We start from the raw sequence: 6,701 nt of genomic DNA, 5'->3' as shown, positions 1-6,701 counted from the left end.
CAGTTCCATGCAGGTTTCCTCACAAAGTCCAAGGCAAGCACAGCTACCCATGCAGACAGTACTCCTTAGCCGTAACTCGTTAAGCTTCCCAAGCAAGTATCTCCCAGTGTCACACGATGCTAGGCTAACCTCAATGCTGACAAATACCTCCACGACGAGACGGTAGCTTCAGTCTTTACTGAGTTTTAACAAAATTATAACAACTCTTTTATAAAATAAAACATGTATTTCCCTTCATATCCTAGTAGGTATGGGTTTTGTTCTAGTTCTGTCGTCTTCTTTTATAATTAATTTACCAACCGTCCTAAGGTAAAAACGTCCATCCTTTTCATCAACGTCTTTTTCCTCTCTTTTTTTTCCCAGGCCTCCCGTTAACCAGGTCAACTCCCATTGGCCACAACTTAACGAGCGACCTTATTGGTCAAAACTTACAATTCAAAGTAAAACAAACTATTCACTTATACATTAAATAAATATTTCTTCAAAAGCATAATGCATTAACAACATTACAGGTTAGGAGCAATTCAATTATCTTTTAAATATATAACCAATTAATTATAACAAATAAACTCAATACCTGGTTCAAACAAGGGTATTACATACAGAATACATTTTTTAAGTTCAATGTGTTTCCATTGCATTTTTAACTTTACTTACTACAAACACTGTTGCGTTAATGTGCGTACTCTGGTCTTGGCAGTGTGCTCTAGCCAACAGCTCACAGATGCAGTGCGGGTGGGCTGTGCGGGTAGGCTAGTCTACAATGATGAGATTATGATGGATAAGAGTGAGAATATTTTTATTTGTCAAATGGCAGTCAAGCATCGATCATCATGCCACCAGAAAAGGACCCTCGATAGTTATTGGAAAGGAGCATCAAGATCACTGTGCACTTTCAGCACCCTGTGAAGTTCATCATAATTTATTTCATCTGTAGCCTAATAAATTGCATGGTTTCCCGAGTTGTAGTGGGAGGATCACACACCATATCATTGCAAGACTCCAAGTTGACTTTGATATATTTGCGCATAAAGGCGTTTCCACTGCCATTTCTCGCCTAATTAATTGTACAGACACAAAAAGATCCCACCATGTCGAACAAACAAATGATCTGTCGGCATTTATAAAATTGTAATGAAACATCCTGTTTCCTTCACAACTGTCATGATTGTTTTTTGTACGGTATGACTTTATGCGCATAAAAACTGTGGATGGAAACGTGATTAGTGACATTACACACTTAAATATAAACTACAACTAAAGACGCATTCAATAAAACTAAAGAATAATAATGTGTGTGTGTGTGTGTGTGTGTGTGTGTGTGTGTGTGTGTGTATATATCAGTTCCACATACATGTCAGTACATACACACAACAAGTAGGTCACATGGGGGAGAGGGGCTGCTTTATTTGTTTTTTTAAACCAAGTTTGCTGTTCACTTGAGCAATATGAGAGGGAAGGGAGTTCCATGCAATCGTGGCTCTATATAATACTGTACGTTTCCTTTCATTTGTTCTGGACCTGGGAACTGTGTAGAGACCCCTGGTGGCATGTCTGGTGGGGTAAGTATTTCTGTCAGAGCTATATGTAAGTTGATTATACAGACAATTTAGAATTTTCAACACATTAATATTTCTGACAAAAACAAGAATTGATGCAGTCAATCTCTATTTTGAGCAAAGAGAGACTGACATGCATACTGTAGACATTAGCCCTCAGAGTACATGGAAGGGCAAGACGTGCTGCTCTGTTCGGGGCCAGCTACTGCTTTTCTAGGTTCTTCTTTGCAGCACTTGACCATATCACCGGGCAATAGTCAAAAGATTAGATAAAACTGGGCTTTTGGTTGACTGTGATGTTAAAAATTCTGAGCATCTCTTTATCACAGACAGACCTCTCCCCATCTTTACAACAATTGAATCAGTATATCTTGACCATGACAATTTATAGTCTAGGGTGACACCAAGAAGTTTAGTTTCCTCAACTTGTTCAACAGCTACATCATTCATTACTCGATTCAGCTGAGAGCTAGAACTTACGGAATGATTTGTACCAAATATGTGTTATGGCTTTACATCCTATGGTAAAGAATGTAAAGCCATAACAGGCTATGGTCAATAATATTAAAGGTTGTTCTGAAGTCTAAGAATACAGCTCCCACCATCTTTGTATTATCAATTTCTTTCAGCCAATCATCAGTCATTTGTGTCAGTGCAGTACATGTTGAGTGCCCTTCTCTGTTGTTTATTAGATTACAGAGAAATAGCATTGTATTTGGTCAAACACCATTTTTTCCTGAAGTTTGCTAAGAGCTGGCAGAAAGCTTATTCGTCAGCTGTTAGAACCAGTAAAGAATGATTTACCATTCTTGGGTAGCGGAATGACTTTGGCTTCCCTCCAGGCATGAGGACAAACACGGTCCTCTAGGCTCAGATTAAAGATATGACAGATAGTAGTGGCTATAGAGTCAGCTACAATCCTCAGTAGCTTTCTATCTAAGTTGTCAATGCCAGGTGATTTGTCATTATTGATGGATAACAATTTTTCAACCATGAATATGATGGCTCACAGTTTGTTTTGGGCATTTCTGAGTTTGTCAACTTTGCCAATGAAATAGTCATTAAAATAATTGTCAATATCAAAAGGTTAGAGCTAAGGAGAAGGGGTAGGAGCGAATTGGGATTGGCTGTAGTGTATCAGAAACAGCTGACCTCTCTTAAGATGCCAGGACTGTCTACAGATGTGCCTTATCCACATCTGTCAACTCAAGAGAAGCACTAGTTATCCTGGCCAGATGAGAAGCTCTCCTCAAACAATGTGCTCTCCTCCTTGGACAATGTGGTCTCCTACTTGGACAATGTGCTCTCCTCCTTGGACAATGTGGCCTCCTACTTGGACAATGTGCTCTGCTACTTGGACAATGTGGCCTCCTACTTGGACAATGTGCTCTGCTACTTGGACAATGTGGTCTCCTTGGACAATGTGCTCTGCTACTTGGACAATGTGGTGTCCTACTTGGACAATGTGCTCTGCTACTTGGACAATGTGCTCTCCTCCTTGGACAATGTGGCTTCCTACTTGGACAATGTGGTCTCTTCCTTGGACAATGTGGTCTCTTCCTTGGACAATGTGCTCTCCTTGGACAATGTGCTCTCATGTAATGTACTCTACAACATCATTATCACCCCAGTACAAGAAATATCAGCTGTAACGGTGCTTGGATTTATGTAAAGGTACACCATTTTCTCTAGTAGTGCAATTGAAAATGAAGGTATTGAAGAATCGATACTGAAGATCACAGTTCACCCTATTAATCTAGCTCACAGTATTATTGTTATAGATAGGTCACAGTTCACCCTATTAATCTAGCTCACAGTATTGTTGTTATAGATAGATCACAGTTCACCCTATTAATCTAGCTCACAGTATTGTTGTTATAGATAGGTCACAGTTCACCCTATTAATCTAGCTCACAGTATTATTGTTATAGATAGATCACAGTTCACCCTATTAATCTAGCTCACAGTATTGTTGTTATAGATAGATCACAGTTCACCCTATTAATCTAGCTCACAGTATTGTTGTTATAGATAGATCACAGTGCACCCTAATAATCTAGCTCACAGTATTGTTGTTATAGATAGATCACAGTTCACCCTATTAATCTAGCTCACAGTATTGTTGTTATAGATAGATCACAGTTCACCCTATTAATCTAGCTCACAGTATTGTTGTTATAGATAGGTCACAGTTCACCCTATTAATCTAGCTCACAGTATTGTTGTTATAGATAGGTCACCATTCACCCTATTAATCTAGCTCACAGTATTGCTGTTATAGATAGGTCACAGTTCACCCTATTAATCTAGCTCACAGTATTGTTGTTATAGATAGGTCACCATTCACCCTATTAATCTAGCTCACAGTATTGTTGTTATAGATAGTTCACCTTAATACTATACCTCGCATTATTGTTGTTATAGATTGTGAACAGGGTTATAGTAGAGCAAATAATGAGAACATACTGTAAGTCTGTTTGTTGTAAGGGGTGGATTGGGAGGAATCTGAAACATAAATTATCACTCCGAACGTTATGTAATGTATTTTATAAGTTGCAAAGGGACTGGCTAAACACGAAACTCTTCTGTTTCTTTCTAGGTGTGATATAACAGGCTTTTACACTTGAATATAGCAAAAAACAGCGTTGTGTGTTGTATCTTAATCACAAAATGCATAGACCTCAAAGTAAAGAGCAGCTTCTTGAGATCATTGATTAAAGTAGTCAGCTTTGTTTTTGCATAATTTTTTTTAACAGCACTTTCTCAACAGCTGAAGATGGACTTCTGCTGACTGGAGTGGATTGATTGTCTTGCCATTAAAAGTAATTTTGTGAAAAATGCATGTATGGTGTTACTTTCCATAGACAACGTACACTGATTATACAAAACATTAGGAACACCTTCCTAATATTGAGTTGCACCCTCTTTTGCCCCCAGAACAGCCTCAATTTGTCGGGGCATGGCCTCTACAAGGAGTCGAAAGCGTTCCACAGGGATGCTGGCCCATGTTGACTCCAATGTTTCCCACAGTAGTGTCAAGTTAGCTGGATTTCCTTTGGATGGCCGACCATTCTTGATACACACGGGAAACTGTTGAGTGTGAAATCCCCAGCAGCGTTGCAGTTCTTGACACGAACAGGGGTGCCTGGCACCTACTACCGTACCCTGTTCAAAGGCACTTAAATATTTTGTATTGCCCATTCACCCTTTCAATGGCACACATACACAATCCATGTCTCAATTGTCTCAAGGCTTAAAAATGTTTTTTTTAACCTGTCTCCTCCCCTTCATCTACTCTGATTGGAGTTTATTTAACAAGTGACATCAATAAGGGGTCATACATTTCACTTGGATTCACCTGGTCAGTCTGTCATGGAAAGAGCAGGTGTTCCTGATGTTTTGTACAGTCAGTGTATACTGTCAGTATAGGTTAAATAAAGTCAACAAACATCATCCGGTGTTGAATACACAACTCACAAGGAGCATTTGATTTTCGTTTCTTTAAATAACAGTGTCAACTGGGGTTGAGGGAATGCCTATGGAGGGGCCTTCATTACTATGGGAGTCAGGACAACTACCTGATATATCCTCCTTCATTACTACGGGAGTCAGGACAACTACCTGATATATCCTCCTTCATTACTACGGGAGTCAGGACAACTACCTGATGTATCCTCCTTCATTACTACGGGAGTCAGGACAACTACCTGATATATCCTCCTTCATTACTATGGGAGTCAGGACAACTACCTGATATATCCTCCTTCATTACTATGGGAGTCAGGACAACTACCAGATTTATCCTCCTTCATTACTATGGGAGTCAGGACAACTACCAGATTCATCCTCCTTCATTACTATGGGAGTCAGGACAACTACCAGATTCATCCTCCTTCATTACTATGGGAGTCAGGACAACTACCAGATTCATCCTCCTTCATTACTATGGGAGTCAGGACATCTACCAGATTCATCCTTCTTCATTACTATGGGAGTCAGGACAACTACCAGATTCATCCTTCTTCATTACTACGGGAGTCAGGACAACTACCAGATTCATCCTCCTTCATTACTATGGGAGTCAGGACAACTACCAGATGTATCCTCCTTCATTACTAAAGGAGTCAGGACAACTACCAGATTCATCCTCCTTCATTACTACGGAAGTCAGGACAACTACCAGATGTATCCTCCTTCATTACTAAAGGAGTCAGGACAACTACCAGATTCATCCTCCTTCATTACTATGGGAGTCAGGACAACTACCAGATTCATCCTCCTTCATTACTACGGGAGTCAGGACAACTACCAGATTCATCCTCCTTCATTACTATGGGAGTCAGGACAACTACCAGATTCATCCTCCTTCATTACTATGGGAGTCAGGACAACTACCAGATTCATCCTCCTTCATTACTACGGGAGTCAGGACAACTACCTGATATATCCTCCTTCATTACTATGGGAGTCAGGACAACTACCAGAATTATCCTCCTTCATTACTATGGGAGTCAGGACAACTACCAGATTCATCCTTCTTCATTACTATGGGAGTCAGGACAACTACCAGATTTATCTTCCTTCATTACTACAGGAGTCAGGACAACTACCAGAATTATCCTCCTTCATTACTATGGGAGTCAGGACAACTACCAGATTCATCCTCCTTCATTACTATGGGAGTCAGGACAACTACCAGATGTATCTTCCTTCATTACTATGGGAGTCAGGACATCTACCAGATTCATCCTTCTTCATTACTATGGGAGTCAGGACAACTACCAGATTCATCCTTCTTCATTACTACGGGAGTCAGGACAACTACCAGCATCATCCTCCTTCATTACTATGGGAGTCAGGACAACTACCTGATATATCCTCTTTCATTACTATGGGAGTCAGGACAACTACCAGATTCATCCTCCTTCATTACTATGGGAGTCAGGACAACTACCAGATTTATCCTCCTTCATTACTACAGGAGTCAGGACAACTACCAGAATTATCATCCTTCATTACTACGGGAGTCAGGACAACTACCAGATGTATCTTCCTTCATTACTATGGGAGTCAGGACAACTACCAGATTCACCCTCCTTCATTACTATGGGAGTCAGGACAACTACCAGATTCATCCTCCTT

Source organism: Salmo trutta, chromosome 3 (assembly GCF_901001165.1).
Source record: "Salmo trutta chromosome 3, fSalTru1.1, whole genome shotgun sequence".
NCBI lineage: Eukaryota > Metazoa > Chordata > Actinopteri > Salmoniformes > Salmonidae > Salmo > Salmo trutta.
This window is presented reverse-complemented; position numbering follows the sequence as displayed.